The 15,188-nt window shown below is 44.1% G+C and overlaps 1 protein-coding gene across 5 annotated transcripts in view; it reads left to right on the top strand.

Moving 5' to 3' along the window:
* Positions 1-15,188, top strand: part of mid2 (midline 2) — a 192,220-nt gene that overhangs the window by 120,175 nt on the left and 56,857 nt on the right. The gene's annotated exons all lie outside the window — the stretch shown is intronic.

Below are 15,188 nucleotides of genomic sequence, written 5' to 3'. Positions count from 1 at the left end.
TGACGCTGTTAACTCTTGCCACCACCATCTCACCAATAAAAACGGACAAATGGTCTCCCAACCTTCCCTTCTTAAGTCAATGACATTGACGTTGAGCGAGATATTGTTGCGGTACCACTCAGGCAGGTGTTCTATCTCTCTCTGGTATGCTGACTCATCACCACCTGTGATTTGACTAACCACAGTGGTGTCATCGCCGAATCTATAGATGAGATTGTCGTGCTTTGCCACACAGTCATGGGCCTACAGAGAGTGAAGCAGGGGCTAAGCACAGAGGCTTGAGGTTCACCTGTGTTGATGCTCAGTGAGGAGGAGATGTTGGTACGGATCGGCTCTGATTGAGTTCTGCCAATGAGGAAGTCAAGGATCCAGTTGCAAAGGGAGGTACGGAGACCAGGTCTTGGAGCTTGATGATGAGAAAGGAGGAGACGATAGTGTTGAACGCCAACCCAGGGCTCTCGCTTAACTTTTTTACCCTGTTGCCAGCCGGGCAACCTTGGGAGCTTTTTAGGTTGCCAAATGACATTTTAGGTGGTCATTTAAGATGGCTTGCATGAGGTGTGCTCGGACGAAGTGCATAGTTACCAGTCGGAATTATGCTCAATGAAGCATTCACATATTATTTCTGGTTCAAATAAAGTCACAAACTAACATATTCACCAATCAAGACATGATATATACCACAATGACATGCAGCAAAATTATAATACGGTATCTCAACTCTTTTTACACATTGCAATTAATGCAATTTTTATTATTTCTTTCCACTTCCAAACAAAAATGTGGTTGGATTATTCATTGTATGATCAACCTGTGTCAATAAATCCTGGACCTTGATAACATATATGCTTAACCATGCACACTACAGATTGATGCAAGCATGTTTTCTGTGAAGGACCGAAAATTATCATGACATGGCCATAGCATGGGTCGTTATTGCTATTGGTACAGAAACACTCTCGCTTCTCACATAATGTATCCACAACAAAATATACAGGTTGCAAGGAATTTTCTAAAGGCATTTTATGATAATAGCTGACAAAACTGACTATACTCATCTGACAGGTTAAACATTACACTAACTTACAAGAGATGGCCAAAGGACATAAATGCAGCAAATGTTTGGTAATATATTTAAATGTGTCAAGACGCCACATTACCAGACATTCAGATTAGATGTATGTGGCAATGAAGATACCCAGTTTGTGAGCAGCATTTTTTTTTTTAATTGTTGATAAACGCTTTTTCCATCATTCCCACTTCAGAATTAACGTTAAAATTTCAACTGAAATATCTCCTGACCAAATTTGTGATGTATATGACTGACTGTAGCAGTAAAACCTGGATAAATCCAACGTATAGTTGTGAATGTTGCTCATTAAATAACTACAATACTGATACTCCATATCAACAGCATTGATTTGCCATTAAAATGAATTCTGTAATAACGTGTCAGTGACAATCGAACACTGCGGTTTTAATGTTTCATGTGTTCAAAATGTAATTAATCCATCTTTATGGATTAAAACAAATAATAACATTGGGAATTAAAACATATTTGATTGCATTCCGTTATCAAACATACATCAATGTTAGCTCTGAAGACATTTCAAGCACAATAGGGTCGGGAGGGGGGGTATATGAATCAGTGCAGGATGGATAGGTGGGGGGGGGGGGGCTTGAGAAGGCAATCGGTGTGGATTGGATGGATTGAGGCAGGGGAATTAGTGAGTGTTGGTTGGAGTAGGTAAAATTATGAGGGGAGAGCGCGGAGGATGTCAGTGGGGTTGAATGGGGGGGATCTGTGCAGGATGGATGGGGGGGACAGTGCAGGATGAAGGGGGGAGCAGTGCAGGATGGATGGGAAGGGGGGTCAGTACAGGATGAATTGGGGGACCAGTGTAGGATTGATGGGGAGGGGCAGGAGAATAAATGTGAGGTGGCTAGGGAGATCAGTGCAGGATGAATAGATGGGGTGGGGGGGGGGAGCACAGGGGATGTCAGTGAGGACTGAATAGAGACAGGAATGGGGATCAGTGCGGGATGGAGAGGAGGGGTCTCAGGATAAGGGGAGTGGAGGAGGGCGTATGAGAGAGAGAGAGAGAGAGAGAGAGGAAGGGGCAGAGGAGGTGGGAAGGAAGGCCAGCGCTCCTCGGACAACACCTGTCAGGCACGGAAATCGCAACCAAAATATGGAGGGTACCGCGGACAGAATGTCTTGGCGGCCGCGCGCGCATACGCACATTCACACGCGCGAGGCTTCGGAGGCTTCTGTGAACGGTAATTTCAGCTCAATCCAGCGCTAAATGCAGTCCAACTGTGCCTGTCTCTCCTACAGCCCTGTCTCAATCCAGACATGGCTGTTGGTTAACCTGGCAGGATAGGCAAAGTGAGCTGGGTTTTGCGCTGCTCATCTGCGCTCGCTGTGGGCCTGGGGGCACCGCGCCCGTCCGACTCCCGACGCCTCTGGCCACCCCTGGGGGGTGGGGGGGCTCTCGGGTGGGGACGGGGATGGTCCAGTGGCGGTTCGGAGCGATTGCAGCGCCGGAGACCGGGATCGGTCCTGGCTGCGGTGCAGGTCTGCCGAGAGTGTTTTGGTTCGTCTCCCTCCTCCAATCACTCACCCCCCCCCCCCCCTACTCTACTTCCGCCTCTGACCGACACCTCCCTCCTCCAAGGGTCTGTTTTGAAAGCGCCGTTGGCGGAGTGGCAGCAGCTGCCGCTAACAGGCCGGGCGGGGCGGTGTGCGGGGGGAGGAGGAGATGGAGCAGTCGCCATCGCCGCTGCTGCTGCTGTGCGGGGCCCGACATTCGCTCCGACCAACCGTCACACCACACTTAGCATCTTTCCCACAACCGTCGCCGATACAAAACGTCACGTTCATTTTCTCCAGAGATGCTGCCGGACCCGCGGAGTTACTCCAGTTTTTTGTGTCTATCTTCGGTATAAACCAAGTTGCCAAGCCGGGCAAAATGACTCGCCGTTTATGTTGCCCGGCGGCACTTTGAGTGGTCATTGGCACCCAGGCAACCGTTAATTTCGAGCCCTGCAACCTATGGTTAACGAATAGCAGCCAGACATATGTGTTCCATTTATCCAGATTGTCCAGGGCAGTATGGAGAGCCAGTGAGATAAGGGCCTGTCCCACGAGCACGCGACTGCATGCGGCAAGCACGACCAGACCAGAAGCGGGGGCCGCGCGGAGGTCGAGTGATCCCCGTACAGGGCCTGTCCCACCAGCATGCGACTGCATGCGGCGAGCGCGACCAAACCGGAAGTGGGGGCCGTGCGGAGGTCGAGTGATCCTGTACGAGTTGACGTGAAGTTCGAGCGAAGCCCGCGGGAGGTTGCGCTAGGCGTATGCCGTCAAGATGTTGCGTACGGCCGTCGAGGCGGTGCGTACACCGTCGAGGCAGTGCGTACGGCCTCAATGCGGCTGCGGGCCAGCAGGCCGTTGCCGCGCGGAATTTTTGAACACTGTCAGTTTTTCGGAGCCCCGCGCGATGTCGGGACCAGCTCCGCACAACTCCATACGCCTCCGGCGATCGAAGTGGGACCGGCCCCGCGAGACAGTACAGCTCAAGCGACCACATTAGGTCGTGCTTGCCACATGCAGTCGCATGCTGGTGGGACAGGCCCTTTAGCATCTGCTGTTGACTTGTTGTGGCGTTAGGATGTGGGTCATTCCTGAAGCAGATGTTGATTCATGCCATAACCAACCTCTCAAAGCACTTCATTACAGTGTCCAATCTCAAAATATTTATTACTCATAAACAACAGGGTTTTTTAGTATTCAAGAAGGAACTGCAGATGCTGGAAAATCGAAAGTACACAAAAAAGCTGGAGAAACTCAGCGGGTGCAGCAGCATCTATGGAGCGAAGGAAATAGGTAACGTTTCGGGCCGAAACCCTTCTTCAGACTGAAGGGTTACGGCCCAAAACGTTACCTATTTCTTTTGCTCCATAGATGCTGCTGCACCCGCTGAGTTTCTCCAGCATTTTTGTGTACCTAGGGTTTTTTAGTAGCCAGCAACTGTGATGATTTAATTAACACAATTTCCTGTTCCATTTCAAACAAAGGAATCCATAAGCAAAAATGTAATATGCATATAACAGGTATGCAAATCATTATACTTAAAACGTAGCACATCAAACAACTGCTTTGCAGGTGATTGCTGGATAACTTGGCTTCAATGTCTAGAGGACCAAGGTGTCACAGATTCAAATAGAAGCAAAGGGTTGAATTCAATTGAAATCAAAGCTCTTCCCATTGATTAGCTCACTAATTAGTGCTCACCATCTAGACAATTAACTTTCTGGAGCGTGAGAAGATATAAATGCTTGGGGGGGGGGGGGGGGCAGGAAACAGAGTAAAACAAACATTTTTCTGAAGAAAAGAAAATCATCATTTTTATTGTGGCATTTACAATCCTAACTTCCCCAACTCCATCAGGAAATGCCGATTGTGTGGTCTAAAATTAACTGGAAATTTGTCTATGTTCTACGTACATGCAAATTGACACGTATAAATTCCTATTGGAATTTCCTGAGGTATCGAGAGGAACTTTTTGCTTTGGGTTGACTTCCGATGGGTGCTTTCTCCTTAGGAAAAACAAACCTTCTGTTTCCTGAGCTATCCAATCTAGGTCGTACAGATTTCCTGACAACACACAGAAAGTTGTCTTCCTTTGGCACTGTCGGACATAAATTCACCTCCCTCTGTTAAAGACTAAAATATTGACGGGCAAAGAAGGTCAAACTTGCTGGACTGCAGATTGCAGTTGACATCAGCATATCTATGGTCAATCGGATTTCCAGGATTCCGTTGTAATGATTGGCATCCAATCATACAATTCTAGTGTGATGCAGATTGAGATAGCATATCCTTATTTACTTGGCTTTTTAGTTATGTTTTCTTGCACATATATTTACTCTAAAATGAGGAAATGACTGTAGCTTTTCAGAAAACCACGTGGAATCAGATTGCAAAAGGATTAGATATAGCCAGTAAAATCTGTGTGGCTAGAAGATACCATTTGACTGTTGGGTTATGAAGCTAAAGGTGTTTTTTAATGACACCTCTGAAATAAATGATACCGACCCAGGAACCACCTTCATAAGGGCAAGGTCATTGGAGATCCATATGGTCCACACTTTTACTATGTTGTGTTAAGTCTTACCAAATATATCTCCATAGATCCTCGGTTAGTATTTCTAAATCAGGTCACAGGACTACGGGCATAGGTTTGAAATTAATTGTAAATTACTAACACTGGATTTTTTAAACATTATTTAATACAAGTTATACAAGGAGCCTTGGATGAGATCCACAATCCATTGAGGACCAGACCTTGGACATTCAAGTCTGGGTCATATAAGAAGTCCATGTACAACTTGTAAGGCCATTGGGAAAGCGAAGGGACACTTTTGGTTTCAACTGGAGGAACAGATGGACATTCGACGGCTGGTGGCTGGGCTTGCATTCCATTACTTCCCATAAGGTGACACCATGTAGTAGCTCAGGTAATAGTGATGCATCGCTCCCGGACGAGCTCAATGCTTTCTATATTCACTTCAAAAGGGAGAACATTGATGCGCCTTCTTGGGCTCCGCAGTTCCCAGCAACACTGCATTCTCAGTCTCCAAGGCTAATTTCAGAAGATCCTTCATGAGGGTGAACCTTTGGAAATCTAGATGGTATATCTGGCCACTTAAAACTTAAGTAGCAACACTGGCTGCAGGTTTTGCAGGCATGTTCAACCTCTCACTCTAGTTTAGTTTAATTTACTTTATTGTCATGTGTACCGAGGTACAGTGAAAACATTTTGTCGCATACTAACCTGCCATTGGAAAGACAATGCATGATTACTATTGAGACATTTACAGTGTACAGATCCAATAGACAATAGGTGCAGGAGTAGGCCATTCGGCCCTTCGAGCCAGCACCGCCATTCAATGTGATCATGGTTGATCATCCCCAATCTGTACCGCCACCTTCTCCCCATATCCCCTGACTCTGCTATCTTTAAGAGCCCTATCGAGCTCTCTCTTGAAAGTATCCAGAGAACCTGCTTCCACCGCCCTCTGAGGCAGAGAGGGCGGTGGAGACCTCTTATTCTTAAACTGTGGTCCCTGGTTCTGGACTCCCCCAACATCGGGAACATGTTTCCTGCCTCGAGCGTGTCCAAACCCTTAATAATCATAAGTTTCAATAAGGTACCCTCTCATCCTTCTAAACTACAGTGTATACAAGCCCAGCCGCTCCATTCTCTCAGCATATGACAGTCCCGCCATCCCTGAAATTAACCTTGTAAACCTAAGCTGCACTCCCTCAATAGCAAGAATTTCCTTCCTCAAATTAGGGGACCAAAACTGCACACAATACTGGGGCCCTGTACAACTGGACCTCTTTGCTCCTATACTCAACTCCTCTTGTTATAAAGGCCAACATGCCATTCGCTTTCTTCACTGCCTGCTGTACCTGCATGCTTACTTTCATTGACTGATGTACAAGGACCCCCAGATCCCGTTGTACTTCCCCTTTTCCCAACTTGGCACCATTTAGATAATAATCTGCCTCCCTGCTTTTGCTACCAAAGTGGATAACCTCACATTTATCCACATTAAACTTCATCTGCCATGCATCTGCCCATTCACCCAACCTGTCCGTCACCCTGCATTCTCATAGCATCCTCCTCACAGTTCACACTGCCACCCAGCTTTGTGTCATCTGCAAATTTGCTAATGTAACTTTGAATCCCTTCATCCAAATCATTGATGTATATTGTAAATAGCTGCGGTCCCAGCACCGAGCCTTGCGGTACCCCAACTAGTCACTGCCTGCCATTCTGAAAGGGACCCGTTAATCACTACTCTTTGTTTCCTATCTGCCAACCATTTCTCTATCCATGTCAGCACTCTACCCCCAATACCATGAACCCTAATTTTGCCCACTAATCTCCTATGTGGGACCTTATCAAATACTTCCTGAAAGTCCAGGTACACTATATCCACTGGCTTTCCCTTGTCCATTTTCCTAGTCACATCCTCAAAAAAATTCCAGAAGATTAGTCAAGCATGATTTCCCCTTCGTAAATCCATGCTGAATAGACAGATCCCGTTACTACTATCCAAATGCTACTGAGATACTCTATCATTTTGTGTCTATACATGGTTTAAACCAGCATCCGCAGTTCCTTTTTATTACTTTTGATTGCACTATTACTGATTATTAATTTATTTTATTTTTGCTTATAGTATATTAACCATATAACATATAACATATTGAGTGTTATTACATTGATGGACCTGTAAAGCTGTAGTGAGTAAGATTTTAATTGCCAGACATATGACAATTGAACACACTTGAATCTCTTGAGCCTTGACTCTTGAACAACCATGACCCTGATGCTGACAATTCTGGGCCCCACTCTTAACTTCTCTCTCTCTGAATATGATTTCTGTCTTATTTATACCTCGTGGCCAGCTATGTATTCTGTTACACTTCCTTGAGCTCCTTATGCTATTGCAAAGTTCATTAATCTGGTATCTGACATTTATTGCAAGCTTTTCAAAAGATGAACTATTTTTCCTGGATTACTCCAGTCTATTCCAACCAAAGATGCAATGAGGCTGGGCAGAAATCCAAACAAAACTTCAATTTCAAGATTTTTCTTCGTGTTTCTATGTTAGTCGGGATTTAATTGAATTTCCTAATGCAAATGTTTAATGTGTATTGAACGTCAGCTCCCTGGCCATTTCTGATATCCCTAAGTACAGGCATAACGGTACTTATCTGCTAATCTTCTTGGGACAGCATTGTCTTATTATTGGGCATGTGTGATAATGCTTCTGCTATCTATTTCCTAGATTGTTAAAAATGCATGAAATCACGAGGAGCTCTGCATTGTTAATGGTGATGTCTGTCAGATAACATGTTAAATTCATACCTACCGTCATCCTGTTTCAGTAGATTAAATGGACATAAGAAATCTCTTGATCTTAATTAAAGGGAGCTTGCTCCTATTCCAATCAACATTCCAGCATTGACAAACATTGTTGAAAACTCATTGTGGCAAACAGAATCCTACATTCAAAATAAATTGCCTTCTTATCTGCAGAACTGTTCTTTTAAATAACAGGGCTGATCGGCTCATTGAATTTATGCCAGATCTTTGAAGGAAATATGCAATTAGTCCCACACACTGTCCTTGTCGCATAGCTCTACAATGTTTCCCTTATACATTTATATTCAATTTCCTTATGGAAAGTATTAATGAATCCACTTCCACTATCCTTCCAATTAATTAAAAACAAATTTAATTTTTTTTTTAAAGTTCAATTTCTGCTAGGAATTTCTTGGTAATTATCTTGAATCTGAGCCCTCGAGTCATGGTCCGTCCTGCCTGTCAACTATGTTCTGAATTCCATACGTGTCAATTTGCATGTTTCCTGGACTTTTTCCACACAAGGTAATTAAATTAGTCCAATGAATGGGAACTTCCAAAAACCGTCTACATAAGCATGAGGCTGCCGATTTTAGATTAATTTGGACAGTTAGCTGCCTCGAACCACTTTTTAGTATTTCAGGGCTCGCAGCTACTAATTGGAAAATTTCTGGATTTCTTTCATGTTTCTTGAGCAGCTAGTTTTATCAACATCCATTCTAAAAGAGCCATGCCAATCTGATATGTTCTTTGGGTTGAAATCATGATTGCTGAATTGGAATTTGCTCGTGAAATTGTTCTCATCAATAATTGAGAACCACCACACTTGCCCATTTGTTTTCTTTACGTATAACAGACCATTAATTTCCAGTTAAATCTAAGATGGACTCAATGCCAGGCATGTGATCATGGTATGCAGAACAAACCAAACCTCTTGTAGTTTGCATGGTTTAAGGTGAGTACAGGAAATGTATGGTGGAAGATCAGCATTAGTATGAAGGAACTGCAGATGCTGGTTTAAACCAAAGATAGACACAAAAAGCTGGAGTAACTCAACGGAACAGGCTGCATCTCTGGAGAGAATGAATGTGTGGCGTTTCGGGTCGAGACCCTTCTTCAATAAGCATGGGCCATTTATGACTGAGGTGAGAAAAACATTTTCACCCAGAGAGTTGTGAATTTGTGGAATTCCCTGCCACAGAGGGCAGTGGAGGCCAAATCACTGGATGGATTTAAGAGAGAGTTAGATAGAGCTCTAGGGGCTAGCGGAATCAAGGGATATGAGGAGAAGGCAGGCATGGGTTATTGATTGGGGACGATCAGCCATGATCACAATGAATGGCGGTGCTGGCTCGAAGGGCCAAATGGCCTCCTCCTGCACCTATTTTCTATGTTTCTATGACAACTTACAGAAGCTAATTACCTAACAAGCCAGCAATGTTTTGGAATGTGGGAGGAAACCGCAGGACATGGAGAAAACCCACACGGTCTCGGGGAGAATGTACAAACTGTGCAGACAGTACCCATAGTCAAGATTGAGCCCAGGTCTCTGGCACTGTGGGCAGCAACTCTACCACTGTCCCACTGTGCCACCCCAAGTAATGTATATAGTGTCAAAGCCCTGGCCTGCCACCAACAATTTGTGGTTTACTTTACATAACTGGTACCAGAGTTGGCAGATTAGATTTTCTTGTGTGTTCAGCTGGGTATAATTGGTTGTGGAAAAACACCATTCAGTAGAGTGCACAGTGAGATCTTCCCACTGTATTTGTTTTGTGTACTGTGTATCTATCTTGAAAGCATAGTTCTCTGCCTTTCAATACCTGCCTGGTCCCCTCTGACTGCAGCTGGACAGAGAGCACCTTTTGTGTACCTAAAAACCCTGCTGGCAATCTGGCAGCTCGCTAGATAGACACAACTCGCTAATTCATCTTTAGTTTAGTTTAGAGATACTGCGCGGAAACAGGCCCTTCGGCACACCGAGTCCGCACCGACCAGCGATCCCCGCACATTAACACTATCCTACACACACTAGGGTCAATTTACACTCCTGTACCAGCCAATTAACCTAGAAGCCTGTACGTCTTTGGAGTGTGGGAGGAAACTGAAGATCTCGGAGAAAACCCACGCGGTCACGGGGAGAACGTACAAACTCCTACAGACAGCACCCGTAGTCGGGATCGAACCCGGGTCTCCAGTGCTGCAGATTCTACCACTGCGCCACCGTACCGCCCCATATCTTAACGGTTAAACAGTGCTGGAGGGCGAACAATAAAACAATTTGCTCACCTAGAGGGAAGAAGAGAGAAAAAATACAACAAATCAAAAATTTGAAGTTCTTTGACCACTTATTGGTTGTTCAGTTATATTATTAAATATGAAAAGCATACAAAAAATATCTAAATTTTTATTCAGCAAATAAAGACAATGATGAAGTAGCAGGTGAGTAAAGTGCCGATTCAAACTGCTGGCTGCTCCATGCTGACATAGAAACATAGAAACATAGAAAATATGTGCAGGAGTAGGCCATTCGGCCCTTCGAGCCTGCACCGCCATTCAATATGATCATGGCTGATCATCCAAATCAATATCCTGTACCTGCCTTCTCTCCATACCCCCTGATCCCTTTAGCCACAAGGGCCACATCTAACTCCCTCTTAAATATAGTCAATGAACTGGCCTCAACTACCTTCTGTGGCAGAGAATTCCAGAGATTCACCACTCTCTGTGTAGTTTACATGGTAGCTGATACATAGCAAGCCATAATAAGATCCTAATTGCACGCACACAAAGTGCTTAAAGAGTTTTGCAATATGCAGTCTTCCACCCTCTCGCGGTGATAAAGAGACACAAAAAGGCCCAACGAGCTGAGCATCTGTATTAAACAAGAATTGCTGAAGAAGCTTGTTCTCTTCAGTTGAGTCAAAGTTATTAACACTCCATTGCTACAGGCACAGATCTGTATTTATAGGTTCTGGAGAAGATCTGAGGAACCATAACAGCATCGTTCACGCTTTCTTTGATCATGGAAAGCATATAATTGCGAATAAATGTATTTTAGACCACAATCTGTAATGATTTATTTCCCCTCAAGAAGAAAATAAACTTTTTTGCAGGTTCAAAAGGGCACCATTGGTTGTGAATTTCTGTTGCCTATAGCAACTTACAAACATTTAAAATGCTTATTTGACAATCCTCTACCTATTGTGTCAATGGATGTTGTTAATCCAGTTATTTTGACTCCTTGAAATCCAGTCAATATTGTAATATCAAAATACTTTGGTCTTTTAAAGACAAATTATATTTGGCTCAAAGAACGGAATTATCAGAAACCCAAATGTCAGGAGTGGCTCTGAGTTCCCTAATAAATAAATCTGCAGCCTTGCATTGACCTCTTGAAGTGGAGGCTATGTTTTCAGTCAGAACATTTTGGGGGGAAATTGCTAAACCTGAGTTTAAAACTTGTCATAAGTGATAGGAGCAGAATTGGGCCATTCGGCCCATCAAGTCAACTCCCCCATTCATTCATGGCTGATCTATCTCTCCCTCCTAACCCCATTCTCCTGCCTTCTCTCCATAACCCCTGACACCCATACTAATGCTCCCCCTCTGCACCCGCTGAGTTTCTCCAGCATTTTTGTGTACCTTCGATTTTCCAGCATCTGCAGTTCCTTCTTAAACACAGAATCTATCCATCTCTGCCTTAAAAATATCCATTGACTTGTGTAGCAAGGAACTGCAGATGCTGGTTTAAACTGAAGATAAACACAAAATGCTGTTGTAACTCAGCGGGACAGGCAGCATCTCTGGAGAGATGGAATCGGTGATGTTTTGGGTCGACCCTTCTCCTCCACAGCCTTCTGCAGCAAAGAATTCCACTGATTCACCGCCCTCTGACAATAAAAGAGGAGCTGTATTATTTGTGGTACCCTGAGCAATTAAAATTCTGCCAAGATTACTAAAAAGCTTCTTGAAGCACTGCCACACTACTGTTAATGGGAGCTTCCTGTGCATAAGGTGCCTGCAGGTTTCCTCCATTCCTGCAATTGATACATTTCAGAAAATGCTTCATTTGCCGTGAAGCACTTTAAGACGTCCTTAAATCGTAAATATAAGTCTCTTCTTGTTTGCGAGTACAAGTAATTCTTTGTCCAGCTACTTAACTAAAGTTAAAGAACAGAGATTAAATTTTCAGATGTATCATCTGCTCCCTTTGACTTTGATATGTGCAGCATTGTTCTGTAAATCGCAGATGAAAGAAGTTTGCAAGAGCAAACAAGTTCTCACAGACCAGGACAACCGTTCCATTTTGTAATCCTGTGAAAACGCAACTGTTAAGAAATGTTGCGCTGGGACAATAATTGCCATTTGATAGTGAGTCCATTCAACAGCTCACAAGAGCAGCACTGTGATATGGTAACATGAAAGAAAATGGACGCCTCAGGATCTGCAAAGATCACCAGTTTGTAAACCTCCCCACATTCTTCCTCTGTGATAGTGCACCGAGTTATCTGAAAAACATTTGTCCACCTATTTGCACCTCTACATGTGTTAAACAATTACTTCCTAATAAACTTCTAAATTTGAACCAAAGATTAAGTTGCAATGAGATGGAGACCCATTCCGTTCATACTGCAACAGCTTTACTAATGAATAGTTCAGGCTCAAGTAGAGGCACCTTCTGTGTCGAACCTTTCACCAATATTTCTATAAGGCTGCATATTGAATGGAGTCATTCTATTTTAACTGATTAGGATGCCTGGAGTTTTTAAGCATAGCTGGCATGGGATAGCTACAGCCTGACCCGTCTTCAGCTGTACATAATCATGCTGGTGAACAAAACTATAATCTTCTCTTATAGGCAATAGGTGCAGGGATAGGCCATTCGGCCCTTTGAGCCAGCATTGCCGATCACCCACAATCAGTACCTCGTTCCTGCCTTCTCCCCATATCCCTTAACTCCGCTATCTTTAAGAGCTCTGTCTAACTTGTATTGGGCAACGAGTCGGCATCTTGGGCCACTGGTGTAGCAGCATTTTTCTGTTCAAGCTCAATTAATCCGCAATGATTACAGGATTTGCCAAAGATAATATGTAATAAAAAGGAATTGCGGATGCAGGTTTATACCAAAGATAATTTCCACAAGCACCTCCCTTCCCCTTCCCCCTCCTTCCCCCCTTCCTCCACCACACGTCAGTTAACTAGTTCCACAGTTCACAACTATGTATCCCTCCTGGGTTCACACCTGTCAGGAGCCAACGGTCAGCTTTTCTGAGAACGTCCCTGCCCGAGGTCAACTGTTGCCGGCCCCAATTTGTTCTGTTTTTACTTCACTTCCGTTTTCCCCCCCATAATCCTGACTACAATCAGTCTGACGAAGCATCTGACCTGAAACGTCACTTATCCATTTTCTATCCAGATGCTGCCTGACCCATTGAGTTACTCCAACATTTAGTGTTTATATTTGTGAAAGATAAATTGCCCTCCAATTAATCCCTTCATATGGTGATAGAGGGCAGTTAGTTCTCTCAGCCTTTAAAAAAAAAACGTATAGACATCATATAGACACCAGTCTATATGGTTATATATTGGCGCTCAATGTCCACAAAATAAAGGTATTTTACCTACACACCCACACTGCCTCCTGACATGGTTCAGCATGACGTTTGGGAAATATGAACCTTTACCTTGTTTTTATGCGTGGCCCTCAGAAGAGTATTGGATTGTCTATTCAATTCAATTCAATTCAATTCAATTCAACTTTAATGTCATTGCACAAATACTGAGTATCGGTACAACGAAATGCAGTTTTGCGTCAGTCCGTAGTAGTGCAATATAGAATTTTTTTTTTAAAGATACAGAACAATAAAAAATGCAGAATAATTAAACAATGGGGGGACGGAGGGACCGGAGGAACCTATCGGCGGGACTCCGAGTTCAGCAATGCGACGGTATGATTGTAGAAGCTGTTCCTCATTCTACTGGTACGAGACCTGAGGCTCCTGTACCGCCTCCCTGATGGGAGGAGGGCAAACAGTCCATGATTGGGGTGGGAGGGGTCTTTAATGATCTTCCCAGCTCGTTTCAGACACCGTTTTCGGTGGAGGGCATCCATGGCAGGGAGCGGGGCGCCGATGATGTGCTGCGCGGTTTTCACCACCCGTTGTAGTGCCTTCCCGTCCGCAACAGTGCAGCTGCTGTACCATACCGTGAAGCAGGCGGTCAGGATGCTCTCGATGGTACACCTGTAGAAGTTGGTCAGGATCTGGGGGGACAGGTGGGCTTTCTTGAGCCTCCTCAGGAAGTAAAGGCGCTGCTGTGCCTTTTTGATCAGCTTGGAGGTGTTGAGGGATCAGGACAAATCCTCCGAGATGTGTACCCCGAGGAATTTGTAGCTGGAGACGCGCTCCCTGCCTTGCCTGCAAATATGGTGTCTGAAGAAGGGTCTCAACTCGAAACGTCACCCATTCTTTCTATCCTGGGATATTGCCTGTCCCGCTGAGTTCCTCCAGCAATTTGTTTCTATCTCTGGTGTAACATTGTGATATGTTCTCCAGAAATGCAGCCTGACTCACTGAGTTACTCCAGCACTTTGTGTCCTATTATATTGTGCAGCCCTTTTAACAGAAGAGTTCACTTCTTGGAGAAAACTGGAATATGGTTCCATTTGTTACCAGTCAGTTGCCTAATTCCTGCAGTCTGAGAAGGAGGGAGTATCACAGCCAAACCTCTGCTTTGCAAGAGAAATGATCAGCTGTGCTACAAAGTGGCAATTCCACTGTTCTTCCATAATAACACTTGGTATGGATTCTTGAGAGTGAACATGAAATCAACCAAAACTAGCCCAAAATACATTTGTGGATGAGCAGCCCACTTTACACCTTTTCCAGTGATAACAATGGAACAGAAAATAAAATTTAATTATAAAGGCCATTAGATTTTCTAAAAAATATTTTATACTTTTCACGTACATCAATTCCTCCTTTTAGTATTATTCATTTAGTTTAGTTTATTGTCACAACATAAGGTCATAAGTGATAGGAGCAGAATCAGGCCATTCAGCCCATCAAGTCTACTCCTCCATTTATTCATGGCTGATCTATCTCTCCCTTCTAACCCTATTCTCCTGCCTTCTCTCCATAACCCCTGACACCCATATTAATTAAGAATCTATCTATCTCTGCCTTAAAAATATCTATTGACTTGGCCTCCACAGCCTTCTGTGGCAAAGAACTCCGCAGA

Source organism: Amblyraja radiata, chromosome 12 (assembly GCF_010909765.2).
Source record: "Amblyraja radiata isolate CabotCenter1 chromosome 12, sAmbRad1.1.pri, whole genome shotgun sequence".
Classification (NCBI taxonomy): domain Eukaryota; kingdom Metazoa; phylum Chordata; class Chondrichthyes; order Rajiformes; family Rajidae; genus Amblyraja; species Amblyraja radiata.
Note: the sequence above shows the minus strand (reverse complement) of the source record. Positions and strands in the feature narration are given on the sequence as shown.